General features: G+C 40.1%; 1 protein-coding gene across 2 annotated transcripts in view; it reads left to right on the top strand.

Annotated features, from left to right (window-relative positions):
* Nucleotides 1-4,716: 4,716 nt before the first annotated feature.
* The window catches only part of AFF4 (ALF transcription elongation factor 4), an 86,473-nt gene continuing 74,744 nt past the window's right edge, over nt 4,717-16,445 (top strand). For both annotated transcript variants that reach the window (XM_067566850.1, XM_067566849.1), the window contains exon 1: nt 4,717-5,168. The gene's annotated coding sequence lies outside the window, so the exon portion shown is untranslated. The remainder of the gene's footprint in view (nt 5,169-16,445) is intronic.

The following is a 16,445-nucleotide window of genomic DNA, read 5'->3' as shown; positions in this document are numbered from 1 at the left end:
CAAATCTTGATTTGCTATTAAAAGGAGTCTTTATTTCACTTTGATTCTACAGGTAAAGCTATTTTTTTAATTACTGTCTTTCAAAGCTTTAAAGTAGACACAAATTATCATTAATTTACAAAGATTACCAACTAGAAATTGTTACATTTACTCAGTAGTTATTGAGACCTGTACTGCTTTAAAAAGACTCGATTTAATCCCCATTACAAGTAAAACTGCCGTTGCTAATTGAACTGAAGCAATTGATGCAGTCTAGTGGAAAAATGGCCTCGGGAGAAGTGTCATATTTCAAGGGGAAACATTGCCAACTGATGGAAAAACAAAAGGCCAAGGCAACTTGATTTTCTAGTTTGGAGCTTTATTAAATTAAACATTTGTGAGAGATGGATTTAGGTTTTTGGTGTCATAAAGATAAAGATCACATAAGAGGGCTATATGTGAAAGATTTTTAGATAGGATTTTCACTAATAAATAGGAATTTATCTAATTTAAGGAGTTCATTTTTAAAAAAGCAATGATAGAGAACATCCTACCCTCATTCATGGGTCAAACTGAGTTTATAAAAAAAGATATTCTCCCAAACCCTGCTCTCCACTCACTTAAGATGTCACTCAGAGCTGCTTGTGCAGATCTTCACAACTTAATTTCCTCTCAAATTTCTTGTGTGGCTTCATCAACAATAAAATAATCAACTTGAGTTTTTGAAAAATGAAGGATTTAAAAGGGGTATTCTGTTAAGGTGGAATTTTTTTTTTAAAATCAATGATTGCAAAGAAAAATAATTCTTCAGGTTTTTTTCTGCTTCCTCTGATGTTTATAATCGTATTTTCGTTCAAGGGAGAAACTGCCTAAACACACAGTGTTGTTAAATGCACAAGCAAACTGCAAAAATTGGTTTCTTTTTTTGCAAGCACTTCTAAGTTATAGGAACCTGTGCGGTTACATTTAACTATAGATGTTAAAAAAATTTTAGGCCATTAGGATGTTTTGTTTTCTCCTTGATAGTATTTTTGAATAATGTTGATATTTAAATTATAATAAAGCTTCAGATTCAATACCCAGTTGAAATGCAGTTCACATGTCTCAGAGCTATTGTGTCAAGCTGGGTGTAGACTTGGGCAGATATTCCTATCTTTTTACACTCTCTTCACAGTTTGAGAGGCCTTTGCAAAAGTATGGGGTAGAGACAATTTAATTTTAAATGAAAAATTAGATTCTGGAGCTTAAGATAACATTTGCTGAAAAATACTATTGTGCTGGACTGCTGCCACTGGAACGGCACCTATTAGGTTTTTTTTTTTGTTTGTTTGTTTTATTTTAAATGAAGAAATAAAAATCTGATTGTACTCATTGGCAGAAGTCTTAATCTCACTGACATGAAGCCAAAGACCAGGAATTCTGCTTCAATATACTTTAAAAATAAACAAACAAAGCAGGACTAATGTCTGTTTAAATTTTAAAACCTTATGCAGTGAAGAAGAGGTCTCTGAAAGAGTCTGTTTTTTGCAATCTGGATTAGGAGGGCATGAATGGTAAATTCACACGAATGGTAAATTTTGAGCCTAAGTACAAATGCTTGTATGTATATTTAAAAAAAAAATGTATGTAGCCATACTCTAGCCAGTCTTACTGTGAAAGTGAAGGAAAATTCAGGGTCCATGCACACAGCCATAATTGTTGGGTTGTGTGTGTGGGTTTTTTATGAGACGGAACAGAGACTAAATCCTCCCGTGGATATGGAGCAGTAATAAAGATGTGATGTTGCAGTAATCACTGTGGCTAACGTATCTCTTCTTTTAATAATAATAGTTAGCTATTATGCTTATGCCAGCCTAATGCAGAAGCTTCTGCAGGCCACAATTACCTTGTGTGCAGGGGGTGTAGACCTAACCACCTAGTGTATACAATACTTTAAAACAGCAGTCTTTATTTAATTAGCTGGCTAGTATGTATCTTCACCTCTGTCCCCTATTGGGTGGAATCAGAAGTACATAGCTGTGTGCTTACCTCCAAAGCATGATTGTCCTTTTGCTCAAGGTGTAGGGGCCTGTGCTTTTGCAGGAGGAGCATCTGAATTCTATCCCTGTTGGTGCCATAAAATTCAGAATGGCCCTGATGTTCAGAGTAGCAACAACTGTGTTAAATTCTAGATGGATTTGTTATAATATGCATATAATAAAATGTCATAGAAACAAAACACTTCATTAATTGAAAAGGAAAAAAGAAATACAGAAAAACATCTTTAAAATAGATTACACAAAGGAATATGGGTAGTCCAACCGCAGTATTATTACAGCAAATACTCAAATCAGCACTGGTAATTCATGCACTGACAATGATTGATTGGCTTTTTCTACTGCCTTTCATCTGAGGATCTTAACGTGGTTTACAAACATTGTGTGATTAACAGTCCCAACAAGAGGAGGGTCCATCCTTCTTTTCTGTGCCTTCAACAATGTAACATTCTAAGTAGAAATATTTCAACAGTAGGACCTCATCTGAGTAACACACAAATGTGTAAAGTGAGAAAGTGGTTGTAGATGGATCAGGATTACAAGGACAGAGTTACTAGATGAAGAAAAATCTCATGTCTACAATCTTACATGACGTAAGAGAAGAGGCCCTCCCTGAAACTACAAACAATATGACATTGCTCATTCCTGCCTCCTTGAATGTCATGGCACTCTCCTAAAAATAAATCTAGGTTTGTCTGAACTGGCAAGTATAGGAATAATGCTACACACAACATCCTGTGAACATATGCCAAAAATAAATTTAATATTACATTTGAGATTTTAAATGGAAAAGTCCAGAACTGAGGTTATCTTAATAACTTTTCTTTTGTGCTATATACATCACAGATGAAATTAATCCTGGGTTGGAAACCTGAGGTACTCCTACATATGTGGGCATGGATACCATACCCACTCTGAATACAAAGGGTGAGGATGGTGAAGGGGAAGGGTTTGGATGTTTTCACTGATATGTTAAAATACTGCTTCATCTAGGTCTTGACCTACAGAACTTATTTGACAACTGTCCACATCAAGACTAGAAAGTTTCATTAGAGAAGCCAAAACCTGAATGGAACAGGGTCAATGACCTATCTTCTCAGTTCTACATGTGCTCCTTTCAGTGGTACTACAGGTTTCCTCAAGGATGAGACACATTGGTGGGGAGCATCTGTGAAAGAAAAGTTGTGCTGTCATTGCCTGTGCTGTATGTTTTTTGTACTGAGAGGACTTCATGTCTGAGGTTTGTAAATCAGCACTTTTTACCACCTGGTGAAATAGTACTAGCTAGCACAAGGTGAATATATAGTTTGAAGGATGAACACAAGTACACAACCAGCTGATACCTGGCCCATTATCTCACTGATATGCTGTTATCCTTTTATCATGTCAGACTGCATTCAGTAATCCTTTAGTAGCATGTACAAGTACAAGCAGTACATGTGTTGAAAATATGTGAAAAGACAGTATTTTCTTGGTGTAATAGCAAATACATCTTCCTAGAAAACACTGTCAAGGCTCCCACTTCTCTTGTTTCTGCTGACTTAACTAGTGACTTTTAGTTAAAGCATTTTGAGATCTGCTGAAAAGTGCTATATAATAGTTACTAGTAAAATTAATCTTATTTAGTTAAAGTTAAATTTGTGTATATATAAGTATGGAAAAAGAGTCTAAAACTACATGTCCTTCATTCAAACTATTAACTACAGTGTTGGTAACTAATTATTGGACAAAGAACAAAAGAAGAAACCCAAGAAAGGAACAAAGCCAACAGCAGCTGATATTCTTGTCTCTGGTTGTCATTCAGCCATAATTGTAGTTTGAGTCTAAGCTCAGGCCCAGCCAGGAAATACAGATAGAGATATTGTGTGCACCACCCCTGCCTTACAACAACCTTAACTCTGCCCCCCCCCCCCCCCCATGCCTCAACCTTTCCTGATTGATGAAACACCCTATGCCTTAAGATGCTATATAGCTCTGGGAGGTTGCAGCACATGGCTAGAGTAGGAAAAACGGTCAGATGGTGCCTTCACTAAAGCGGGAGTTGCATTTAGGGTGCTCTGTATGAATGGCAGCTATGTATGTCTGTCCTATCCTTGATCACGTCACCCACTCTGCACAAACCCGAGCTGCCTGCTCTTACCAACCCTAATGATTCGCCCTGGAACATCAGCTGTGCTTAGCTCTGCCTTGTAATCCTTGCATTACTCAGTGTAAATAGCCTTAGCACAGTGACTTAGTCCTGGCTGAAACATACAGGTGATCACTGGTGGTGGTAACTGTCAGGGACTAGAGTTCAGGTTCTGAAGCAGTGTGTGCTGCCATTCTGCATATCCTGATGTCCAGTACTTTAAGAAGAGGGGCACTAAATATTCAGGAGGGGCAGCAGTCAGGGCTGGGCAATTTCAAATTTTTGGGTGCTGAACGTTAGCAACCGCCCAGGGCTCTGCAGCAGAGCAAGCGAGCACCTCTTTTCTGTGCAGTGGGAACCTAAGCTCCTCCCCCTCCGCGTTGCCCCTATCACGTGACAGATTGCCGTGCCTTCCCCTCAGGAGGTGGGGCCTGGCTCTTGCCTTCGCCCGGGTCACGTGTCGGGTTCCCCAGGACGGGCCTGGGTCACGTGGCCGGCGGTGGGGCCTGTGTGCGGGTGGGCGCGATGTCTGCTGGGTAATCCGAATGCCCATTGCCCGGCGGCTGCGGGAGGAGCAGGAGCTGGAGGAGCCGCTGTCTGAGGAGGGAGCCGGCCAGCGGGAGCCGGCCGCACCGGGAGCCGGCCGCACGCCCAGCCCAGCTCGCAATGGAGCGGCGGGACCCCCGGGGAGCTGCTGTCGCCGCCTCCCGCCGTCTGTGACCTGCTCCCGGACCTCCTCTGCTCCTCTTGGTCCTGCCTTTCCTCTCCCCTCCCGGGGCCCCCGGTTTGGGGCCTGACCCGAGCCTGCTCCTTGGGCCTGGTCTTTGTGCCCGGTTGCAGGCCCCGGCCTCCCCGCTCCTATCGCCCGGTCCTGGCCGCGCCTCGGGTCGCTTCTTCCCCCGGCTGTCGCTGACTCAGTGGCGTCTCCTCCGTCCCCTGTGGGCCTCCTCGTCTCCCGCCCGACGGGTCGGCGGCGGCGGCGGCAGCCGGGAAATGGTCCGGGCCTAGCGGAGCGGCGAACGGAGGTAAGAGACGGGGGCGGGGGCGCTCTGGTTCGGCTTCGCTCCCGGAGGCGGGGGCTCTCGGGTGTGTGGTCGGCCAGGGCCCGTTTGCTGGCGGTGGAGCTATGCCCACCCTCCTTTTCCCGCGGGACGTACTTGGGCTGGGGGGAAGGAGAAACAACATTTGTCTCCCCACCACCCTAGCCTGGGCTGGGCAACAGCTCCCCTCAATCCGCTTTCCCCCTGAGGGGTCGATAGCGTTTCCCCGGGTGCTGAGGGGATAAAATCCAGTTCCCCGTATCTGCCTCTGCCTCCTCTTATTTTCTCTCCTACCTCCCAGCCTGCCTTTTCCGGCTGTCTTCCGCGCTAGAAACCCTTCCTGCTGCCCCTTCAGTGTTTGTAATCTCTCTGTCATGGACTGTGCCTCGGAGCCTCCTCTTGGTCTCTTTGTAAACTTCCACCTACTCCTCGTCCCCTCTCCCTTCATCCCCTGCAGCTCTGGATGGCCTCTTTCATGTCAGATGTGGCCTACTAAAAGAGGCATCAGCCCCTGTGCTATTTAAATTAATTCGTGGAGATAATCAAGCTCCCCTTGGCCCCCCAACACACACAGATGGGTGGGTAGCCATACACATAATCTCTTCTGAGATGTATTGGTATTCCCTCCTTTCCAGAAAATAAAACCTATATGCTCTGGGTAAAACGTGGCTGTTGGTTGTTAGGTTTTCCTTGGTAGTTTTGCTAATGAGGCCGCCTCCTTTTCCTCTCCTAGCTGTTAGATTTAATCCTCCGGTAATTGACGTCAGTGCTTTGTTCCTTCCACTTTGCTGTGTGTTTTAGGCACTGAGCAGCTCTTGGGATGGATCAGGCCGAGGAGTTGTGGGGGAGGCCTAGACTGCAGCTTAGTTCATATTAAACAGTTTTTTTTTTTTTTTTTTTTTTTTTTTTTTTTGTGGTAATGGGTGGGGTAGGAGGAAGGAGGAAGGCGGAAGGCAGAATTTCTGGCTTATTAACTGAGTCACAATCAAATCCTTCTGAACCAGGAGGTGGTGTTTGTTCAGAGCAACTTGGTGAGGATTGAATTGCCCTTTAGCTAAACAGGGTACAACAATTTAAACAATATTTCTTGAAGACAAGGCCATTTTCTCCCTTTTCTATTAACAAAAAGCACAAAATGCTTTAACTATAACAAATGGTTACATTTTCAGTTCCTATATTCATTTAGTTAAAAGAATGAAAAGATAACTAATCTAAGTATACAGTTTTGAAGCAATATACTAAATTCAAGGGTAATAAAATAGCCCGCAATGGCTGAATACACTGTTTTTATGAAGATCTACTGATTAAGGTGCTTGACCCAAGAAGTGCGGGCCCTTTAAATTTCCCAGGCTCACCTCCTTTGTTAACTATTGTACTTTTCAGTCTCTTGGTTTATTATGAAAATGTCTGACTAGTTGTAATGTTCACATGATAATGTGCCTTATTTTGCTTCTATTGATGTCGGTTAAACCTTCTGTTTACATCGGTGCGGGCAGTTCAGGACCTTACTCAGCATCAGTGCTTAATTTTTGCTAGGGCTTGCCAGGGCTGAGCCCTGGCATCTCTGGGCTTGCTGTGTTGGTTATGAAGTTTAAAAAAAAAAAAAAAAAAAAAAAATTGCTTGAGCCCCAGTGCTCCTCTTTCATTACAAATTAAGTGGTGCCCAGCATGTTTAGGCTTTGAAGTGAAATAGCCTTGCCCAAATTTCCAGTGGTGTTTTCTAATTTATATTTTCTCTTCTAGTAGTTGAACTCATCAATATGGATAAATTCTCCAGTTTCCTTTCCCTCTGATATTTCTGAACTGTTAACTCTTCTGGGCTAGCAATCCATTATCTTCAAATAGGATATAGTCAAGTGACTTGAGGGAGCGGTGGTTAGACAACCTGATTTGTCATCTTGTAGCATTTTCTCCAGTGAGAAACATTTAAAAAAAAAAATCATGATGCTCCATGGGTGCCATATATTGCACCCTGTTGGTGTAACAGTATACTGTTAGTTATGCTGAAAGTTGAGCACCCACAGATTATTTTAGCTAGGATCTGTGGAATGACTTATATAATACTGCTTCTTTTGACTTTCATTCTTTATCTTTAAGTATAGCAGAACTTTTTAATGTTAGGATTTCTTTTGTGGTCACTATGCAACATGCCTGTAATATTTAACATACAAGTGCAGAGTCTTTGTTACCACTTACTTTGAATAATTACTAGCAGTCTTAAAAGGATAGTCAATGTCAAATCTATAATTAAAAGTAGCATTTCAGACACGGTTGGTGTCCCTTTTGCCAATTTATGATTGTCACTTTTTCCTAATCTAAAAAGTCTCAACAGGGAATCTGATTGTGAAGGGGAACAGTGTAATTGACTACACAAGTGCTGCTAAATGCACAAAATGAAATGCAAATTTTTGAGTATTTTCCTTGAATTCTTTTCTGTTTACAATGATCTTGTATCAATAGTTAGTAGAACTTGAGACACATAATTTTTTTCCTGTTAGTATTTTGTATTTGTCTGTAAATCAGCATGTTGAGTTCAGTGGCACAGTTGCTTTCAAGATCCAAATATTTCTGCTTCTAAATGTGTATCCGACTGCATGTGGTGAATTTATTTAAATAACATTTTTAAACTGTCTGACAAATATGGAACAGAAATGTGTTTTAAAAAAATCCAAGGAAACTAGAATAGTCATAAATCAGTTTAGAAATTAGCTGAGTGATTAGGAAAATATTGCTAAATTTCATAGCTACTTAAGCCATAATGTTTGTTTTATTCAAATGTTTGTAAATAATAATGTTGCAGTAGAAGTCTATATGTGAACTTCTTGAATGATAAAACATTAACAGCTATTGTAATACTTCATTCCTTCTCTTTTTTGTAACTAGTTGCTGCTTGCCAGGGTGTTCTGGCTTTCTTTTAGAACTGTAGTTGCTGTTTTTTAGGTATGTCAGACAGTGATCAGTGACGTGTGGCCTATAGTTTAGTGACTGAAAACTGAAGCAATGATTCTCAACGTTTTTGTGTTGGTGCCTTCTTGTGATGTGATAGTTTGGATGGCAGCCCCCCTGCCACTTATGTGGTCTTGTGCCATGACTCCAGAACAGTTACCACAACTCCATCCCCTTACTCCCCCCAAACATCCTGTTCTGCCCTGTTTTCTTGCTTATCCTGTTTTTTCTAGTGTTACTTGTGGATTGCTAGTCTTCTCCCCATTGCTTCAGCTCAACAGAAGGCTCCATGCTACTCATGAGGGGTGCAGAAGTATCAACTGGTGACATCCATGATGAGTGTTGTGAGCAGGGACATGAAATTGAGGATGACCATTAGGCAGCTGCCTGAGCTGGCAACCAGGTATACATGAGTTGTTCTTGCTGCTGCCTTTCAAGAAGCCACCTGCAACAGCAGAAGAATGTTTACATCAGAGAGAAGGATGGATCTTGTGTCATGTAATTTTCCTGGCTGCTCTGTTTTACCTGCCTCCCTTTTGGATTATTTTAACATGCCCAGACTGGGAAAAGGTGGTAGAAGGATATGGGAATAGGCTTCAGGTTTGTGATTTGTCACATTTCTTGTCCTTCCGACAGTAATTGCCTGCAGTGATATACTTTCAAACTGTTCTGTTGTTCATGTGGCTTTGTTTCAGAAGTATACTCTTTATCTGGTGCAGGAATATATGTTTGCAACTACCTTCACCATAAACAGAGAAATATCCCTAATTTACAAGTATTTTGTCTCGGTAGATTTAAATGCCACTCTTGTAGCTTATATCAAAAGGATACCAATTTGGATGTCGTCATGGCCATAGAGAATAAAATATAAAATATTCCTGAGTTGAAATGCAGAGGCATGTGATTATGAAAGTATATTTGTGAGAACAAAATTGTTCCACAATGTCTAAATTTAATTTAGGGCACTGTTAGAAGTGTACTGTGGATAACTGTATTAAAAGTCCTGGATCATAAAATCATTGAACTAGAGATGGAAAGAAGTTGTCTGGTCCATTCTTCTGGCAATGCATGATTGTTCCTATTATGCAGTTACTAAAGTCCTCTCCAGTTATTCTTAAATAGGCTAAACGATGGAGGGCTCCACGTCTTGACACACGATTCCACAGGCTAATGATTCTCCCTGTCAAGAAGCTTTTTTCCCCCTGAATTGCCGAAGTATTCAGCCTGAATTATTCCTTTTTTTAAATAATATTACTGTTATTCCCCTTGTACTATATGCTTTTTCACCTCCTTGTGGGCTTGTCTTTGGGCATGTGTAAGGACACGACTTAGTCATTGAGGTCAGGGAAGTCATGGATTCTGTGACTTTACTGGATATCTGTGACTTTGGCTTCAGCTGTCAGCAGTGGGGGCGGACTCTGGGCTGTGGGTCCCAAACCACGGCTTTGGCCGGAGCTGGGGTTGTGCCTCCCCCCTTACAGCTGAGACAGGAACCGGGGCTGTGCACCCCGTTCCGTCTCCTGCGGCTTTGACTGGAGCCAGAGCCACTACTGTGCACCTACCCTGTGGCTTTGGCAGGGTCTGGAGCTGGGGCTGTGCCCCCTGCTGGTGCGGTTGTCAGTCCCCATCATGGGGATGCAGGTGTCATTGCTCCCCCCTCAGCTCTCCTCTGCCCTTATTTTTAGTAAAAATTAGGGCTCCCATGAATTTTTGTTTATTGCCCAAGACCTGTCCGTGACCATTACTAAAAATAACTGTGACAAAAGCTTAACCATAGGCATGTGTCACAGGCTGCACTCACCACTAGGTGCTGCCTCCTGGCAGCTCTGGGGATTAGCTCCTTCCAGGTGCTGCATCCTCTTCTGGCAGTCTCACTCACCTTGTGGCCCATCTTGCTCCAGGGGCTGTAGCTTCATCTTTGTGACTTGGCCCTTCAGCCAGGTCACTAGAGTCATCCCCTTCTGGGGTATCAAAGTCTTTCAGGGCAAACTGTCCCAGGCCGTCTGCTTTCTACTGCCTGGTCTGTGCCACTTCCCCAATGGCTGGTAGGGGAAACCAGACCTGCCTTCTACTCCAGGTTCCCACTCAGGGCCCTCTCTTCAGCAGCCAAGTTCCACACTGTCCTATACCTTGCTGCTTTTCCCCTGAGCCTTTCCTGCCTATCTGGCTCTACACATCTCTGGGTTTACCATCTGCACACTTCTTTTCGACCAGGGGGAATGACTGCAGACTACTTCCCTACAGCCCTGTAGCTGCTCTCAGCTTCTGGGGTTGATACAGGTCTCTCTTGTTCCTATCCAGCTGAGCCTTGTCTAATTAATCCCTGCTCCCTGGCTTCTCCTCCAGCCACCTTAACCCCATCACAGCATGTCGATACTTTGAGCTGGGGATGTGATTCCCAGCTCATGGAGACATACCTGCTCTAGCTCTAAAAAATTGAGTGTAGCCATGCCAAATGAGTGGCAAGAAGCTAGCAACCTTGAATATGTGCTTAGTGCCTCTGTTGGGCATGTGCTCAGGAAGGTTGACCCCACACCACAGGTACACTCTATTTTTAGCATGCTAGCTTGATGAGAGATATACTCATGCTATCTCCTCAACCTGGGACTCATACCCTCAGCTTGAAATGTAGATGTTTCCTAAGTGTATACAAACTAGCTAGCTTAATCTCATTTTGTACCTTGGCCTTTCTAATTTCATCCCTACATACTTGTATTATTTGTTCATATTCATCCTTTAAATTTGACCTACTTTCCACTTTTTGTAGGACTCTTTATTTTGAGTGTCCGATCACTGAAGATCTCTTGGTTAAGTCAGTGTGGTCTCTTGCCATACTTCCTGTCTTTCCTGTGCAGTTTGGTTGTTTGCTCTTGTGCCCTTAATGTCTCTTTGAAAAACTGCCAACTCTCTTGAACTGTTTTTCCCCTTAGACTTGCTTCCCATGGGATCTTATCTACCAACTCTTTGAGTTTACTAAAGTCTGCCTTCTTGAAATCCATTACTTCTATTGTGCTGTTTTCTCTGGAAACATGAACTGGTCATTTTATGATCACTTTCAAGTTGCCTTCCACTTTCAAATTTTCAACCAGCTCCTCCCTATTTGTCAAAAATCAAATCTAGAGCAGCCTCTTCTCTAGTAGCTTTCTCCACCTTCTGATATAAAAATTGTCTCCAATACATTCCAAGAACTTGTTGGATAATATATGCCCTGCTGTGTTGTTTTCCCAACAACTGGCTGGGTAGTTGAAGTCCCCCATCACCACCAAGTCCTAGACTTTGGATGATTTTGTTAGTTGTTTATAAAAAGCCTCATCCACCTCTTCTTTCTGGTTAGTTGGTCTGTAGTAAACACCTACCATAACATCACCCTTGTTTTTTACCCCTTTTATCCTTCAACAAGTCTGTCTCTTATATCCATCTCAACCTCAGTCCATGTGTGTACATTTTTAATAAATGAGGCAACACCACCTCCTTTTTTTCCTGCCTGTCCTTCCTAAACAAACTATTCCCTTCTCTACCAATATTCCAGTCATGTGCATTATCCCTCCAGGTTTCTGTGATGCCAACTGTCATAATTGTGTTTATTGACTAGCATTTCTAGTTCTTCCTGCTTATTTTCCCCCACACTTCTTGCATTAGTATACAGACATCTGAGAGAGTGATTTGATTTCTCCACTGTGCTCTCCCTTTTCCGTACTATAATGGCCCATCCCCATCATAGTCTGACCCTTCTCCCAGGTCTATGTTTTTGACTTGCCTGTGGGCTTTTGTCTCTGGCCCCCATCAAACCTTGTTTAAAGCCCTGCTCACTAGGTTAGCTAATCTGTATCCAAATATGCTCTTCCCTTTCCTTGATAGGTGGATTCCATCTCTGCTTATTACATTTAGCTTACTAAATCAGTCTCTAATTTTGTTGCTCTTCTCTTAAATCCTCTAACTTCTCTTTCTAATAATGAAGTATCTGTAGCTAAACATTTAGGTGTGTTTTCACTGGGATTTATTTCCCTATTAGGTTATAAATCACTTTCTCACTTGCAACTCAAAATTCCATTGACCTGTTAAGCCATTATATTGCTTGAATCATGCACTGTCTGACTTGCTAGTCTATCTCCCCAGGTGCTGTGCTCTGCTACTGGTTTCCACATTTTTCTCCCACTTTATATGTTTCAAATCTCCTTCCATGTGTAGTAAATTGCATTTTTCTTCCCAGATATATTAGCTTGTAATTTTCAAGTTGAATCCTCTTTTGCCCATATTTTTGTTGCATAATTTGTTCTTATTAATGAATACAAAGCCTGATTTTATATTGTTATGATAGTGTTATGGGGTCAATTGAGAATGAGACTCTTTGTGCTAGGCACTATACAAACATAGAATAAGAAATCCATGCCTTGAAGAACTCTCAAACTATTTCTCTTGTGAATTCCATTAGTGTCCTGTTTTATCTTCTCTCTATCAAGAGACATAGTACTTAATCTCAGTAGTACCCACTAGACATGACCCATCATGTTTTATTATCAGTTTATGGTAATTCATCCAGTTTTTGATTCACATTGAGAGCATTCACATGCAAGCCACTTTGAGTTTTGAGGAAGACACTGTCAGACGTTTTATTAACATCCAAATATAGAATATCTAGTGCTTTACATTCATTAACATTGTAATTCTACTATAGCAATTAGATTTGTTTGGCAAGACTTACATTGTATAGTTGCATGCTCTTTATTGCTCGTGATTCTATGGTTCTAGATATTACTGTTTTTCTGGAGAGTGGGGGGGCATTAGACTAATGCTATTTCCTCTTGAAGATTAGTACCATATTATCTTTTTCTTTAGCCTACTGTTTCCCATGTTCTCCATTACTTTAAAGAAGTCCTAGTCAGTGATTCAAATAATTGGTTGGCTAAAAACACTAAGGTGGTTTGAACTGACTTTTGCATGTTAAATTTTCCAAGGTTTTCCTGTTTTCCTTTGTTAGTAGTGTTAAGTAATGAATTTTTTTCTATAAAATGTCCATCTGAAACGTTCAGATTTAAAACAATTATGGTTGTAAACCAATTAGTAGAACACGCATTAAACCAAAATGGACCCTTGAAACTAGGTGGTTTTTAAAATAAATTAACTTCTATTGTAGACAAAATATTATACCTGTCTCAGTTATGTAAGGATATACAATCAGTCCACAGTTGTGGTAACTAGACAGAAGTATCTTAAAGTATATGTAAAACATGCTAGCTGTAGCTAAAAGGAAGAAGGTATCCAATATTTGCTGTATTCTAATTTAGTGGTTTCCGGGCAACAGGAATAAATACTTAGTATTGCTGTGTAATTTAGTTGCACAGCATTTGATATTGTTTCATGCATGCCTTAATTGCTATAAATTATAATTGATGTCACCAACCTTTTTGGCAAAGGTTTCTTTATTTTACTTTGTCTTAATAAGCAAAATGTTTCTTTTGCAGAATGGCTTTTGTAACAAATGGGGTATGTTTTTTCACAGTATTACAGCACAATATATAGCTATTTTTAAAGCCAATGAAAATAAATGTAATGAATTTGGGATATCTTCCTCAATCTCTATTTTTAAGTGATATACTTTAGTTCTATGTATTGTAACAACTAGATCTTATCGTTAGTCCTGTGTGCACTTAATTTTGTATGGTATCTATTTAAGGATTGACAAATAATTGTTACTCTTTTAAAATGGATATTAAACATAGTTAAAAGATATCGCTTTTTAGAGAAAACAAATGTTTTCTTGAGTTCTTCCTGACTGAGTTTTTAAGAAGATGTGACAGAAATGATGTCTAAATTGTTTCATGTTTGGCATACCTTCTTTAAAAGTTTGTTTTAGGAACTAGAATATGAAGTGTAGTACCCGTTCCCTGTTTCAAGTCTTGTTAGTTTGGAATTAACAGACAAGTAAGCATATATTTTAATGGAGGAATGTACCATATTATTGAATAACTTTCATACAAATAATAAGGCCCTTTATGATTTGGAAAGCTTTCACTAGGGGAAAAGGGCGTGTCATTCACATACCTACACCCAATGTGAAATTGCATGGAAGTGAGAATATTTTAAACGAATAGAATGTTGGCAACATGTCCAAAGATCAGCATTCTCAAACTTGCTGCACTTCCAGGTTAAGCTTTTGTCTCTTCTTTCCCCCTTTGTCCTTTTTCTTTTCCCTCTTGGTTTTCCCGCTTAGATGGAGAGAGTATTTCAGAAGTCAGGATTCTGATAAATTAAAACATGACTAGCAAAGGAGTATGATGCAAGAATTAGTAGACAGTAATGGCAGTGTGATTCAAAAGTACAAGCCAACGATTAAACCTGAGCAGGATGATGAATTGCCTTACCCTTCTAGACAGAGATTGTTTTTTATAAGCAAGTACAGCACTTACATGGTGGTAGGGACAGTGAAGTGCCTATATATAAATAAACCCCTAGACAACTCCTTTAAAAGAAGCCAGGATGAATAATGTCTTGACTGGTCCTCCATCAGAAAACCTCGTAATAATAATAGCTGTAATATATCAGGAAATACTTGTGTAAATTTTGTTTACCATTATTTTGAGTGTGTCTTATCAGCCATATTAGGGTGGTATAATTAAAATAAAAATGGCCAGGAAATACAAGAGTCCAAACATGGAAAATTCAGCCCAAAAGTGTCATGTATTTTCTGAGGAAGCTGAGCATGTAAAATGGATAGGGATATTTAATGGAAATTGTATTGCATATTTAATTACAGCAAATACTACCATGCTCCAGCCTTAATGAAACAGATTAGCATTTAATGTAATGCTAGTCACACTGGTTGGCAAACAAAAAGACAACAGTTGCCTGTGAATTATTTTCTTCTTGTCAACTTAAAGGACCTTGCAATACAAGGGCTATAGCACATAGTGGAAAACTAGTCTATTGATCCTACCCTCAAACTTTGTAACCTAGGTTTGTTGGTATGGATTAAAGATACGATTTGGTCATGGATTCCGTTTCTTTAACAGATCTGTGACTTCTTTGGCTTCAGCCCTGTCGTGGCTATATCCTGATTTTTACCATCACTGCTCTGTGAATTTTGCCTAATTTTACCATGATGTAATTGTATCCATTGTATGGATATACCATTAGAGCTATCGTGACTAACCCCTGAGGTGGAGACGCAGCTCCACTGGTATAAACTAGTTGCCCGAATGAAATAAGCTATAGTGGCAAAAAGACATTTTTGCTGGTACAACTGAGTGTACCCTAGACTTTTGAAGCAGTGTTTGCTGGTTTGGAGTGTGGAAAAAAATCACATCGTAATAGACATAGCCATGTCCATAAAACTTACTTGTGTAGACCAGGTCTTAGTGTCAACTTTTATATATAACTTGTACATAAGTCCTTTTTTGCCAGACATTCAAAGTTCCCAACATAGGCACAAGCTGCTAAATTACTGTTGGCCCTTTCTTTCCACTTGGTGTCTTATTTCAGTGCTCACCATTGTTGCACAGGCTAGGTCCCTCAGTAATTACACTTATCAATTCCTAGCGGTTTTAATACTCTTAAAATGAAGGCTATGCTTAGTGCTTTGTCCATATCTCTTGGTCCAAATACTGATTTGGTCTTCATAGGTGTATCAGGCAGTGGGAAAACTTGTATTTAGATCAAGTTGCTCTTATTTATTTTAGATACCTGTGAGAAATAGATTAAATCATAGAACAGCAAAGCTAGTAAATTTATAAAGGTCTCATAGAATAATTGCATGGCATAAGACTTTGTAACATATACTTACTCTTTTTAATTAGAAACTACAGAAAGGAAATGTCTGCTCTTATCTGTGCCTTAACCAATCTGATTGGCACAGCGAAACAGAACAGTGATGATCTATTACGATAAAGTGTAGCTAGTGATTAGAGATAAAGTATAAGAAGGCAGTTCCTAGAACAGTGAATTCTTTGTCTATAATATCTATAACTAGGTATATTTGATTAGAAAAAAATACAAGTAACATTTCACCTATATACACCATTAGTCAGTACTCTACCAGAAATACATTATACCAATGTAGAGTTTTAATAATTAGTTAGTCCTGAACATAAATGAGATTTTTCATTAGCAAGCTGCTTAGAAAGGATTTTTCTTTTTTCCCTTTCTTGTCTGTTTTCTTGGCAATGTCTTCCTTAATTTAAAAAAACAAACAAACAAACAAAAAAACTTCCATTCTTTTTTGGTTGAGTGAAGCAAGGTCTTAAGCTCAACCAGCATTTAACCAGTAGCATTTTTACAGTGTTTTCCTCACTTACAATTTGCTCAATAACTTTATTTTAT

Source organism: Emydura macquarii, unplaced genomic scaffold (assembly GCF_026122565.2).
Source record: "Emydura macquarii macquarii isolate MOO-44397 ecotype Brisbane River unplaced genomic scaffold, CSIRO-AGI_Emac_v2 contig_2768, whole genome shotgun sequence".
Classification (NCBI taxonomy): domain Eukaryota; kingdom Metazoa; phylum Chordata; order Testudines; family Chelidae; genus Emydura; species Emydura macquarii.
The sequence above is the reverse complement of the archived record's forward strand: the minus strand, read 5'-3'. Positions and strand labels throughout refer to the sequence as shown.